This window comes from Anser anser, assembly GCF_964211835.1.
Source record: "Anser anser genome assembly, chromosome: 2".
Classification (NCBI taxonomy): domain Eukaryota; kingdom Metazoa; phylum Chordata; class Aves; order Anseriformes; family Anatidae; genus Anser; species Anser anser.
In genome coordinates, this window is record NC_139721.1 from 128,906,905 (window position 1) to 128,921,548 (window position 14,644).

The following is a 14,644-nucleotide window of genomic DNA, read 5'->3' on the forward strand; positions in this document are numbered from 1 at the left end:
GCGGCGCAAACGAAAATAAAAAAAAAATTATAACTATCATTAAAACAAAAAGTGGCTAATTATGCTCGCTCCGTTTTATTCCAAGACAATTCTCCGGAGCAGCCCGAGCAGGACAGATCCCAGGGAGCAGGGACAGTGCTTAAACGCGGAGACGCTGCCGGGAGCCGTGAGGCGGCTGCGGGACCCCCACGGCGCCGCCCGCCCCCCCCCCGGGGCTCCCTCAGAGCCCCGCGGCGCCGCCCGCCCAGCCCGCGGGACGGCCCCGCCCCCGGTGGCGAGAAGAGGACCCCATTGGCTAGCGTGACCGCGCTTCGCACGCCCATTGGCCGCCGCCGCCGTCAGGCAGCGGCCGCTCGGGCGGTGCCAGCCCGCCGCCTCCCTCCCGCCGTCGCTCCCCGCGGGCGAGCGCGTCCGTGAGCAGCGGAGGCGCCGCGGGGCGGGCGGGGTGAGTGAGCGAGCGAGGAGTGAGCGGGGGCGCGCGGCCGCTGAGGGAACTCGGCGGGGCCGCGCGGGACGGCGGCGGCCGTTGGGCGGCCAACGGCTGCGGGGAGCCCCCACGGCCCGCGGGCAGCCGGTACCCGCCGGGGCGGGCAGGGCAGGGCAGGGCAGGGCTGGGCTGGGCAGCGCCGGGCAGCGCCCCGCCGGCTCCGGTCCTCCCCGTGCCGAATCCGTCCCCCGAGGGCTGCGGGAGGCGGCAGCGGGCTGGGGGCGGCGGGCAGACAAAGAGCTGCCCCCCGGGCGGGCACCGTGCAGCGGTGCCGCGGCGTGCCGCCCGCCTCGCCGTGCCGCCCGTCCCTCTCCGCCTTTTATTTTTAATTTTCACCGTTTTTCCGCGCCGCGTCGGCTGGAGGCGGTGCGGGCAGGGGTGCGAGAAGCGGCAGCAACAGTTGTACGCGGCGAGAGTTGGCGGCCGGGCGCCGTGAGGAGGAAGTGCTGCGGGAGGCTGTGCCGGGGGAGCTTTCGGTATTGAGCCCAGCGCGCCCCAAATCGCCTCATCGCGCCCCAAATCGCCTCATCGCGCCCCAAATCGCCTCATCGCGCCCCAGATCGCGCCAGCTTGCCCCACGCTGTCGTCCAAAGGGAATATCCGATGCAGAAGTAACGGCCGCGGGCTGACTGCTGTGATCCTGGGAGCTGCCCTCCTTGTTTCTCTTCCAGCGGAACCCTGGCTCTGTCAGGAAAGTTGTGCGTCCTCAAGGAAAAGGTTTGGGTACCCGAGGAGCGTGTGTCTTGTAACGCCGATCTCTGATCGTTCCCAATACCGGTTGCCGATACACGCGACGAGTGTAGAGGAATAAAATATTAGCTTCTGTTGATTGCCGCTAAGTAGTTTTGTCAGCTGCACGTTCAGGCTTAATGATTAGTGTTATTTTAAAAGCGACTTGAGCAAATGACACGGCGAAGGAGCAGTTTTGTGTGGCAAAGTGTAGAGCGACGTTGATGATTGGTTGTCACTGCATTTAAAAGGCTTTTCTGCAGGTTTTTTTGCCTCTGAGAATGCAGCTAGATGCTACAAAGCATCTTTTCAGAAGCTTGTGCCTTTCACAGCATGCCTTCCTCTGTGACAGTGCCATGCTTTTGTTGTCATCTCCACCTTCCAACAAGTTCTTTTTAAGTTGTGAAAAGTCAGTATCCTTGGAAAGCGTGGTGAAATTAACTTCCAGTCTATTTCACTTTCATCAGTGAAATACTTGAGGTAATAGTAACAAACGTTAAAGTTGAGCTGAATCCATCTGGCATTGTGCTTGGATACGTTTTTTCCTCCAGAGTAAGGAGACAACATGAAAATACTACTTTTGAAATGCAAAACTCAGCTTCTTCTTCTCTGTGATAACCTTTGTGTGAGACAGGGTGCTTTTAACAGGGCTTTTAACAGAGGGGTGACAATTTTGAGGAAGTTCGTGTTGCTGCGGATGATTTATTAATTTTAGCATTTCACTTCCTTTCAATGGTGAGCTGTTTCAGGGGACAAGTTAAGTTTACTCAGAATGCTTCTTAAAAGGAAGAAGGCTTTCATGGGCAGAATCATCTCAAACTTCTGCAATAGCTACATGAATGGGAGGGTTCTCTTTCACTTGGGAAAGTTCATGGTAGACATGTTCACAGGCATAGCTGGATGGTTAAGTCACTTGGATTTTAATTTGTAAAGACTTGTATTGCAAACAAGAATGTGCGAAAGATATTGCAAGGCTAGGCCCTGTAAATGGTATGTGTCATCTGTATTTTACTTAGCACAATGGGGCTGGCCCTAAGCTCTGAGCCCACTTACTGATGCAAATGTTATGACTAGCCTAGCAGTAAGTCACGGAGTTAATCTATTTCTTAGTACGTTATCGCACACAAGGAAACACGTTCATGTCAAGAAATGCCTTTCCGTTAAATCCTACCTCAAGGTAGGTAGGTTCTCTCTGATCTGTGACTTACTTCAGTATGTGCAACGTGAAAACCACCTTGTTCGTTCTGGAGATTTATCTCACTATCATTAGTTTTTAAATGTTGACTACTGTCTGGCTATTTTGATTAGAAAATAAATATGCATTTTATGGCCCAGCTTGACGCTGCTTTGTTTCAGGTTCTGTGGAAGTTCGAGAAATCTGCGTGATTTGTAAGAGAAAAGTCACAGTTCCCAGGCTTTCCTTTGGGACTAAGAGCCTGCGGAGTGCTTTTTATGTTTGAGGCTTGGAAATGGCATTTGAATGAGCCTTAAATGTTTATGGTGATGATAATATTCAAACGCAGTGGGTCTTGTACTCTTGCAGAGATCACCTGGCTGCTCTGCAAACATGCAGAGCCTCCACTGGGAACAGTTTAGACTTATCTCCGTTAGTTGGATCACCAGGTTCATTACCAAGCCCTCATTTAGGTAAATGCCCTCTTCGCACAACCTGGCGTGCTTCCTGTCTAGCAAATGCAAGATCGGGTGCAAGCTTATGCTGAAGTCTGCCGTTGGATTTGTGCAGGTACTTTTGTTAGCATGGATGGGGGTTATGCACATGAGTTGCCGCACTTGTGTGTTACTGAAGATATTAACAGTTATCAAGCAGTCGGTCTGCCAGAGTAATAGGCGTGAAGTTTAAACAGGAGATCCTGTCACACTATGTAGGAAATGAGAAGACTGATGATATGACCTGCGCTGTGTGTGTATGCTCTGTCTCCTTCGAAGTTAGGAGAACTAGAGCCCAAATCTCCTACGCTTAAAAACAACAAAAATACAGAACAAACAAAAACACACGCAAACCCTCCCAAATTGAAGACTGTGCAAATACTGATGCGTAATAGCTTGATCGCTGGAGTGGCAGTGTGTAACCTCCTAGACTTATGTGGTGTTATGAAAATACAATGTGCTTAAAACTTATTGCTCAGCGTATTGGTTTGGTTATGGTAGGATGGATTTGGAAGTTCTTGTCGTTGTACTGGAATCTGATAGTTTGCTGTCTGACAGAACTAGAGCTTTTGATTTGCTGTTGCTGTTCTGTTTAATCATGGAAGTATTTAGAATAAAACAACAGCTCAACCACACACACAAAAATACCCAACCCCCCCAAACCCACTAAGTAAAATTGTAGGCATCATATCTTTTCTTTAAATCTGTATTTTCTTTCTTTTATGAAAGAGCGGCCCTTTTGGCCACTCGCTGCCTTCAGCTGCCAGAATTGAAATGGGGAGTATTAAATGCACGTTTGAGAGTGAAGAATGTGTTGGAATTAAAACATTGTTTTACTATCATCAGTTAATTAGGTACTTAAATTGGATTAATATATTTGTAATGCTTCTTGAGATAATCTTGGAAGGCAGTAACAAAGTGGTGTCAGGATGAAGACTGGAATCTGTGTCAGGCCAGTGTAGTTGAAGAAAAAAATGTACTCAAGTATGAAAAATGTTTTTAAATTGTGCCAGGGCTGCAAGGCCCTGCTTAAAGCTTCCAGGGCGCTCAAGCTCTGCACACCATTAAAATGATTTCTTAGTTCTGTGAGGCTGAGGGTCTTGCTTCTGCATCTGCTCTGACTGTAAGTGGTTAGGGTTCTGTCAAATCGGTGTTGGAACTTTGCTAGCTTGCAAACTCAAATACTTCTGGTTTAGATTAAAAGCCAGCTGAAAGAGCCAAGCTTTTAACGTACTGCTCATCTAAAATAATGCAGGATATTCAGTGTTTTAGTCCTCCTGGTGAAACTGCTGTGAAGCCTTTGTCCTAATTAGGATCAGGTTCGAGACCAGCAGAATAAAAATAGAGTGCTGGCTTACTCTCGTCAGGCGCCTTACTTATGGTGACTTCTTTAGCCGCATCCCCACGTGAACTTGCATGCTTTGGTAACAACTGGGGAGCTAGTGAATGAACGTAACGTGGCTTGCAGCCCCCGCGAACGCTGCAGCGCTCGGGACGTGACCCGTCCTTGTCATCCCGCTGGCAGAAATTGCTGCGGTTATTTCAGGGTGATGCATTAAGGGCTTGGTTTTTAAGGCCTGGTTGTAAATTCCAAATGGTGCACAAATTTAATGTGTGCTTGATAAACAGTTGTTATCAGGAGCGTTATTTATTAGATTTGGAATCAATAAAGCACGTGGAATTTGGACCGTGCTCAGTAATCATCACTCTTGTGTATGGAGAGTGCCATGAAAAATGAGAGCATGCATGAAAACATTTTTTACTCCTTTTTAAATGATCAACATTGCAGGAGAGTCGGTCACATATCATCTGATTGCTGAGAGGAAGATTGGAAACGGGCTATCTCTCCAAAGCAGATGTATGTTTGCATTCTTCTGTCTCTAGCCCCCGATGATAAGAAATGCTCTGTGGCAAACAAAGCACAACAAAGAGATGTAGGTAAAAGCAGAACTGGCTGAACAGCTAAACACGCCTATTGCTGGTGCACGAGTCACCGAGTGTTTGCTCTCCATCCTGACTGGAATAAGCACTCGTACTCTAAATTTAGTGCCAGAAGCTTTGTGTGTATGGGGTGGCTTAGAGAGCTGTTACAGACAGCTCTCTTAGGTAAGAGTTAAGATACCATTAGCATTTTGTTACTTTTTTCTATTTTGAAGCTAACCTTTAATTAAAAATAGCATAGCATGCTCCGAAGCCGCGCTGGATGCTAATTACCGCACTTCAGTGCTTTAAGCCTTGCTGTCTCCTAAGGGCTCCCGCTGTTTGCACTGGATAAATATTTATGCTTCAGCAAGGTGCTAACTCCAACCTGATGAACAGTGCATACAGCCTTAATATTTTTGTTAATACTAAACACTACTATTACGATACCTTATTGCAGTCCTTTTTCTTTTTTCCTTTTAGAATTGGGGGGAAGAAGCCTGTTATGCTCTGAATATGCAGCCGTTGCAAAATGAAATAGATTCTTGTGGGAAGATTTTTGATTGGAGGTAGAGAATTAAGTCTAATGCTCAATAATTAAGCTGTCTAGCAGTCTGAGTATTGTACACAAGCTAATGTGGGATAATAAAAGGTCTTCATGAATGCCTGGTTGATGGACAAGGCTGTGCTATATCATTGTGGTTTGTTTTCAAGTACTGGAATCTATTCTCGTTTCTAAATACAATTTTTTTGTACTTTTAATTTTTTTAATCCTATTGTATTTGCTGTGTCGAAGGAAATGACTCAAATATCAGTTAAAGTTGTAAGTTGGCCTAATAAATATTCAGAATCTTCATTTAATAGTTTTTATTGCCATCTACCGTCTCTTAACATTAGGATGCTTGAATGTTTTCAAGCAGCCTATCCTGTAAGCATGCTGGATGTGCTGTATGGTCTTTGTCTCTATAGGATCTTCAGGCAAAAAAATGGAAACTTTTTTCCATGGTAAGATTTTTCCTTAGTGCTTGCTGGCTGAATGAATTTCTGTGGTATTCTTCCAGAGGTGAAGTAGGTTGCAAAATCAGGCTGTGACTTCCAACACTTTGCGTTGGGCTAATGAAGGGAAGCTTTTTGAAAGCACGGGGGGGCGATGGTAGAAGGGGTTTGGTACTAAAGCAACAATTTAATGTGCCTTCCAGTAACTTTACATTTTGGCAGTGAGACTCTGAATATTCTCCTACAGTTTGCGGTTAGTAGCACATCTGGCTGAGCCAGTGACTGTCTGCTCAGTTAAGATAATTCCTTTCTTATTGCTGTTCTCGAGGCTGTGCTAAAATACTTACAGGTTTCATGTCACATGCTGGGAACATGCTACTACTTTTACTCAGTTGCAGCTTTTAGGCGTAATAAGCTGTAGTCTTTCCACTTTCATGTCTCACACTCCCAATTATATTGACTCTATGTATCAGGTCTAGAAAGACTAATAGGCTCTTGCTTTTTTTTCCTTTTTTTCCCCCCCTGCTTTGAACTGAATTCCCAGTGCAGCAGCAAGAGGAGCAGGTGATGGGCTTTTGACAGTACTTCTGTACATCTGCTCACACAGCTTTGTGAGTGCTTGTGTAGTATTTACCTGTGCCTCTCTTTCTTGAGAAAATGTGATTGACTTTTCATTGTAAAGCTGAGGAGGGAAAAAAAAAAAGTTGTGCTCCCCCCATTTTCTCAGCAGCATTTTGCATCATTACTGTAAGTGGCAGGTATTTTCACCACAGCATTGCTATGCTGTCATGAAGCACTGTATTTGAGACAATCAAATTTGTCATGTCACTTTGTGGAACACAACAAAGGAAACATCTCTTTTGCAAAGTACTTAATGATACTGCTTGAAGTAGCTGGATTCTCTTTTCAGCTAGAATTGTTTGAAGTTGGTCAAGATAGCTTGAAGGCGTGAGCTCAAGTTGTGTTGCTTTTTCAGTAATTTCTGCAAATGTAGCAGAACTACTCTTCTAGCACTTGCTAATCTACTCAGCTGCTCTCTAACATGATGCAGCCTCTGCTCCTTTGAATTTCTTTGCTGCCTAAGTAACTTTTTTTTTGGCGTATGTATTTTTAATATGACCCTTTTTGTCTTGCATCAAAATTGAAGAGTCTCTGAAGCATGTGCATTAGCAGTGGTTCCCAGAAGGTCTTACTAGGATGTAATGGTTATTTGTGTGGTGATGTTTCATGCTAAACTATTGATGCTGGCAAGCCGTACATGTAATGGGAAAACCTGACACATTTTTTTCACCTGAAACTTAGCCTAACTAGAGAAGATCTCTAAACTGTGCAGTTCCCATACATAATGCATACATTCGTTCCTTAAGGAAGTCGTGGAAATCTTTGATGCGTTCCCATTTTAGTGGTACTTAAAAATGTCCTATTCTGGTCAAGGAATGCTTGTTAGTTCAGCCGTGTTCCCATGAAACAGTGGCAAGGGCTAACTCGCTTAACTCACCCATTTATGACCAGTTTTCAGTGCAGAGAAGTGAACGTCCTGTATAAATTTAGTAGCTTTGTAGGATGTGGGTATTCTTCACGTTGGGAGGAGAAGAAACCCCTGCTCGTACAGCAACCAGAGGAGCTGACTGAACAGCGTGAATAGGAAGTTGACTGGGTGTTGAAATCACCAGGAACTAAATGCTGCCACACTTACCCTTCAAGAGGTTCCTCAAATGTGACTGGTGATTTTAACGACGGGATTATGATCCTTTTGTATCGTGCAATTACATCTCTCTCTCCCCTTGGAAAGAATGTCATAGTGTTTGAAAAGTGGCCATTCACTGAGATTTTATTTGGTGTTTCCTCTCACGTGGTAGCGTGCTTTGCTCTTGGTTTGTTACAGCTCCTCTTTACTGCGGGCACAGCAGTTTTCATGAGCGTAACGTGCTTCCTAGGGCTGTGAAGCTGTGCTGAGCTGTCCTGCTGTCACTCGGCTCTGGTTCATTTGAGTCCACCGTGTCCCAAATACATGTGCAGTCAATGACCAATTTCCATGTATTGTCATAATTGCATCTGCAATTCAAATGACTTTTCAGTTGCCTCTCGTAAGCAGAATGCACTGAATCGGGTTCCAGGTTGAACTCCATAGACTTCAGGTTATTACAGAAACAAATTTCGACGACTTTATTGTTAGGCTACAGAAATATTGTCAGACTTGAAGTCCTGAAGCCTGTGCTCCAAACTAGGGCTCAGAGCGTGTAACCAAATATTGAAGTACCGATCACTTGTTCTAGAAATATTAGGTGCGGAAATCTTAAAGAATTAGACTTAGAAATTCAGGCCTGTTTTGAGCAGAAGACATCTCGAGTTTTAATGAGCGTGAAAATAAAGGAAATAGGAAAAGAGAAATTATACGCGTGCTCTGTTATGGTTATTTTTTAAAATCTTAAGCATACCAAATTCTGAGTAAGACAGAAGTGTGGGTCTTGCTGTTACATTAAAAAAAATAATCAGGAAAGAAATGATGTTTTTCTGATGTTCATAAAGTGTGTAAAGTACACAAAGCTCTATTTAGATGCTGGAAAATGTCGTTCAAATTAGCGTGTCCAGTCTTCTGATACAGCAGGCTTGTGTGGGAGAGCTTGGTGGGGAAGAGATGAGGAAGAATGAGAAAACTGTCATGTGGAGATAAAGGAGCCTTTTCCTGAAGCTATTTAACGTAGTATTATGTACATTTATTGATGGATCATTTTTGTTCTGCAGCTTAACAGGGAGCGATCTTCAACCACTCAAAGCAAACCAAGCCCTAAGATTACTGTCGGTGTTGATGTGCCCCTCCTCTGGAAAACGCAGCTTCCTATAGCTTCTTCATGACAAAATAAGCTACCGAACCAGTTACCGGTAGATCACCACAAGCCTCTTTTTGCTATAAAATGTGTGCTGTATTGCAGATAGTAACGCTTATGCTTTTCTCTCATGGTCTTTGGGGAGATGGTAGAATGGTACGCTAGAGGTAGTATTTTGGATGCATTAAGTTTTCAGGAATGCTTATGTTGTTGTAGTGGTAGAGCAGGGTGGTGGGAAGTGTCATAGCAGTTGTTTAAAATAAAATAAATGCTCTGGAGTGAAAATAAGAATCAAGCTCTTTCATTGCAGTCACATTTGAGCGTGTGTGTTGATGTTAGTATACTACACTGCAGGTCTGCCCTAGGTAAACACACCATAATAACTCTTCTTAGGGGTAGTAAGTTTTTGAAGTCTGTTTCTGGGTCATCTAAATCGCTGACCTATCCCAGAATTTATGCCGATAGTATAGTTTGATGCTTGTTTCAAATACAGTGTGTTAGGCTTTCTCAGCTATGCGTGGACCTGCTTTGAAAGGATAGTTCTTATTTGTAGGTGCTTGTGCACGCTTTCAGGAGTTCAGGCCGCAGATGGACCTTTCAGCTGGGCGCATATGACTGGCTGGCAAAGGCAGGTGTGATTTCAGAGCAGGCAGTTCTCTTTCAATGGTTTTCATGCTAGTAATATTACTTCAAAAAAATAGAATTTACAACTTAACTATTTCTTTTCTAAATAAAACAGTCACTTCTGAAGCACCTGGAACTTTTGCAACCTGATTTTCAGTTTTTGGAGCTCCCTGCATGTTGTGGAGGCAGAAAGAGGATCTTGTTGAAAAGAAGTCCCAAGAGCTGCTACAAAATTTCTTAGTCATGGGTCTTGTGTACTGTCTTCTACAGTTAGGTTCTGTTGGCTTGTAAGCAGGCGTCTCTGCCTTTCAAAACAGATGAGGAGCAGATACCAAGAACAGGGTTGGAAGTAGGCAGAACCTCCTAAAATCTTGCTCTCAGCCAGTGGAGCGAAGAGGTTTTGGCCAAGTGTTGCATTCTTCACGTTGTTACTGAAAAGTAGAAGGTGTAGAGTATTAAAAGTGGAAGGTGAAGAGCTTGCTCCAGCCCCTGTCCATTTGTGAGCTTTGTCCTTCTGATAAGAGTCACTACTAAACTATTTGTTGGATGAACTCTTTTCTGCTTGCTCTAGCCAAAACTACGCCGTTGTGGTAGAGGTGTTGGAACTGTGCCTTTGGCAGCTGACGCTTGGAGGTGAAGCGCAGCCACTGCTCGATTCTCTGCATGCTTTTTAGGTCATACTGAAGCTGTTGTGATTTATATTGACAGCATTTCCGACTGCTGAATTACCTGCCACCTTTCTATTTGATCAGTTCAGAAGGACCTCTGAGATGACTTGCCGTTTTCACAGGAAGGAAAACTTGTTTTTAAAATTAGCTTACAGCAAGCAGACTTCACAAACAGCTAGATTAAACGAGTAACTACTAGTAAAGGTAAGCTGTAGTAGCACTGAAGTTTGAGGAGGCAAAGTAGGTAACTAGAGGTCATGGCATCGCCACCAAAATAACGCTCTCTGCTCTTGGAGAGACTGTTGGTTGTTGACTCAAGGCTTGTATTGGCGCTGAAACAAGAGCTGCAACATAATTATTCTCTCTGCGTAGTTTATCCTATATCTCTGTTTTAAATTTTGTTTTCTGGGTTTCAGGGAAACTTCCTGACTTCATCGTGATGTAGTATGCGTTGGGCTTAGTGGAATGAGGGTGTATGAGGACAGTAACTTTATTTTGCTTGGAGCTCCGTAGAGAATGCTTCTTCTAACTTGGTAACTTCTGCAGCATTGCATTTCGTTACAGAAGTGGTAAGAACACTGTGTCCTGTCCTGTGGTGTTTCCTACTTCTGACACAGGAGTAGGACTCCAGACACAGGTGTGCTAATACATTTAAAAAAAAAAAAAGACAAATCTAAAGCTTTCTAGTTCTTTCTTATTAGAGCATAAAGAAAACACCTTGATCTGAATAGTGCGGGGTTTTGTGGCTAATGCAAAACCTGGAAAACCTGTGTGGATTGGGTGACTTTAGTAGTATCAGTATGCTGTTCCCTTTCGTGCATTTCTGTTTGTTATTTCTGATATGTTTGGTTAAGCTTTCGGCTGGTCTACCTGTAACGTTGCTTTAGGTTAAAATGTCTTTCCTTGTGATGCATATATGGTTATTACTTTGATTTTTGTGTACGTTCAACTGTTAACTCTATTAACCCACAATAACTGCAAACATAGTTTACGACAAGATTTTTCATCTAGATCTCTTATTTTCTCCAAGATTATGCTGTTTATATCTATTCTTTCTTAAAGATTTAATAAGATGTAAACAGTAGTGTTCGCATGGACAAGAACAAAAGAGGAAGCAGGTATATTTCAGCTGCTAAGAACAGCTGTTTTGAAAGTAATAGCTCTTTATTTTTCCTATAATGGATGTAACTCTTGGTATATTGCAGATGATAGAAAAGCTAACACTTGATATACTGCAACTGAAATAGCTTGAAACAGAGTAGGGCTTGTGCAGGCTGGGGAATGGGATGTGACCAGGGCAAATTGGTTTCCAGTGGCTGGTTTTGACTGACCCTGTTGTTGCCAGTACTGCCGTTGTACTTAAGGTGTGCTTTTGTGCAGAAGGCAGCAAGGAAGAAATGGTGAAGTGTGATTAAAAAAAATAACTTCTAAGCTTTTTTATTTCATTTTTTTTTACACCAGTTTGGCGCCCTACTATTAGAGTTGCTTTTGTACAGCTTTAACAATACAAACCTGACTTACTACAGCTTGTATAAATTCAAGGGAATAAATCAATATGAAATCTCACTTCTCTATCTTGGTAAACCGTTTGGCTGGCATGAGTCGTTTGGTTGTGTTTGAAGAGTTATCTTTTGCCTGGTAAAGGGCAAGTACAAGGTGGGTTGTGAACAAAGGTGGTTTATAATTGTTGTTTGCTAATCTGAAGTTGAGCAGATGTAACTGCCAGCAGCCAAAGGTCAGAATTAAAATCTTCTAAAGCGTTTGCTTATAGGGACCCTACCCTCTGCTCAAGATTTGAGAAGGCTTTCTGCAGACATGTTCTGGGTCATGTGTGCCCATACGACTGTTTATCAGCCCTGTAAATGGCATTATGAGCTCAGCTGTTGCTTTTTTCCTCTCCATGTTTACAGAAGTTGAGGGTTGTAGAAGGGTGAGTTCTAGCTTGATACAAAAAAAATAAATAAATCTGTGTAGGTTTCTGTGCTGCAAAGTGTCAGTATTGTATGGTGCTGTATCCCTAGCACAAGAAACAACTGCATTTAAGGCAGCTTTTTGTTGCTTCTGAGCAGTTTAGTTAATGTACACTTTCTTACTTCAGTGTAACTATTTTTTTTCATTATCTACTATTGCCAGAACTGAATTGTCTGTGTCTCAATATTATTAGCCGTGTGATTTTTTTTAAGAACCTATTACGAGTACTGTTTAGGAGGATTTTTTCCATGTGATGCCCAAAGATCTGTAACTTGGTCATATCTCAAATGTAAACCATTCAAGAAGAGTATATGCACAAGATGAGGAAATCTTGCTCAAGTCTCTGTTGTGGACAAGTTCATTGACCTCTGGCTCTCATCTGATGCGTAACCTGCTAATAAGGTGGTTAGAGCTGATGGACTGGGGAGAAAAATAGAAGCAAAACTGAAAAAACAGCCCTGGCAACGTGAAATTCAAATTGACTGCAGTTTCAGTTCTGAAGGTTCAGTAACCTTTGAAAACCACTGGAAACAAGGGTGTTCAAAACTGCTGTCTTGGTATAGCTTCAGCACAGGAGTTGTGAAGACAAGATAGCTGAGGTTGGGACCGTACGGAGTCAGACCAGAATTTTTGAGATGTTTCTGTCTAACAAGAGCTGTTAATAGGTTGTTAGAGAGGAAAACAGGGCATGTAGTGACAGGGAAAGCTGGAAGAGTATTCTGGGGGATCACCCTATGACTTGGGCTTTCTGAATGAGAGGATGTGCTCTTACATTTAATGACTGTGCACGGTTTCTTCCATGAATGCATTCAGGCTTCTTTTTCTCTGCAGTTCTGTAGACTTAACCTACTCTGACTTGGGACTCAATGCATGCTTCCTCTGCATTGTTTTCGGTAACTCCTCCCGCTTGTTTTGAGCCCTGGCACTTGTTAGTTCTCCTGTTAGATGATGCTGAACAGCTCTCTTGTCGTTTTAGGGACTTGCCTGAGCCAGTGATGCTTGGTGCAACTATAGCTAGCTAGTTGACGTTGCTTTTCTTTTACACTGAAGGCAGCAATTATAAGAGAGTATTTGACACGGAGTCTTTGAGCATTGCTTGCATTGTGTATTTGAATAGAGCATGTGACTTTCAGGCTTAGCACAATGGGGTTTTTGTTTCTTTCTCTTAGAGTAAATTTGAAAAATGTCAAGAAGTCACACCTGGCCTTTGTGGTTTGTGGAACTTGCCAGAGTGGTTTTTGGAGCCCAGAGCAGCGTTGGTTTGTTTTCTTGACAGACTTTAATTTGCTATCCATTACTGCAACAACAGGTATCTGTTTGAACAGGATAGCTTGACAATATTTGAAATTCCATAATAAATGAATAAAGCACTGTATCAGTAGAATAAGCCGTGCATTAACATCAGGAAAATACATTCACTTCGCTGACAATTTAGTCAAGAACACGCTAGCCCAAGTTACATTTCCTCTTCTGAGGCCTACCAAGGTTTGTCTTTGTCTCTGAAAAGAGTTGGGAGAGAAGAGGGTTCAGCAACATGAATTTTAAGTATTGACTGTAGTCCTTAAGTGAACCTGATGTGAGATACAGAGCTGATTAAAAAAGTTCCCAATGCTAATTGTACCACTTCAAAGGGTTTAAAAGGAGGGAAGAAAAAAAATAAAGGTTGAGTCCTAATTAGCTGTTCCCTACTTTTGAAAATGGAACTACCATAGAATACAAAATCAACAAGGACCGGGGACTTGGACTCTTACAGACCTGGTGCATCATAACAGAATGCTCACAAGTTTACTTTGTTCCTCCTCAGGGAGTTAGGAACCAAATTTGGCTGTTGGTTCTTAAAAATCTTCATGTTCCGCTCTTAGATCTGTGTAGCTGAAGATGAAGAAAAAATATTTCTTAGCAAATATCATAAACTTCCAAACAGATGCTTTTCATATTAAGTAAGGGCACAATATATGCTTTTCCTCTTCTTCCAGCAGTTCCCAGAGGATGGGACTTGAGCAGTTTTTGGCTCCTGGTTTTGTTTTTTCCACTAGCAAATGCCTAGTACAGTGACTCCAGAAGGTCAGTTCTGCAGAACTCCAGAGTTCATTCTTCGTCCAAGTCCAGCCTCCTTGTACTTAATCCAGAGTTCATTCAGATACACACATCCTGTGGATAAATTCTACCAAGGTTGGGTAGCTTTAAAGAATAGGAAAGCCACCCATTGTGAGAATTTTCTTTAAGAACAGCCTGTGCATGTGTTGTCTGTGACTTGATTCAAGGCCATCATTTGATACTGGGAGATTAAAAAGGTCTTGAGTGACATGGAAAATGAAAGCCGTTTCAGTACCCATTAGTATGTTTGCCAGAGAATATAACTTCATTCCTCTTGGCTTGTTCTCCACCAGCTTGGTGCATAGCAACATTTTCTCCCTGCCTCTGTTAAAAGTTTGGTAAGTTCCTGGTGTGTTTGTGCTGTAATGAAAAAAGGATTGTCTCTACAGTCACTTTGTAGGAGTCTCTGAAAAAACTCTCTGCTTTTGTCAGGTAAACTTGCTTGATATCTTATTCCAGATGTACTATTCATTCGGAAGCAAAGCAAAAAATGCCATCTCCGATACATGGAGAGTTTTATTATAGTATTAGAATGGAGCAAGATCAATTTACAGCTCTCAGAGTCTGCTTATTACTTGGGAACAGATCCAGAAAAGTCCTACCTCAAGCCATATCAAAATGGATTGCAGACTGAGTGGAATGTAAGTTAGATTCTT

General features: G+C 43.1%; 1 protein-coding gene across 7 annotated transcripts in view; it reads left to right on the forward strand.

The window, feature by feature from the left end:
- Positions 1-316: 316 nt before the first annotated feature.
- HYCC1 (hyccin PI4KA lipid kinase complex subunit 1) overlaps positions 317-14,644 on the forward strand; it is a 45,337-nt gene continuing 31,009 nt past the window's right edge. For 2 of the 7 annotated variants that reach the window (XM_083824517.1, XM_083824515.1), the window contains exon 1: positions 317-445. The gene's annotated coding sequence lies outside the window, so the exon portion shown is untranslated. Of the gene's footprint in view, positions 446-614; positions 1,205-8,719; positions 14,630-14,644 lie in introns of those variants that run through there. The other 5 variants (XM_083824510.1, XM_083824512.1, XM_083824511.1 and 2 more) reach the window with 5 other exon arrangements.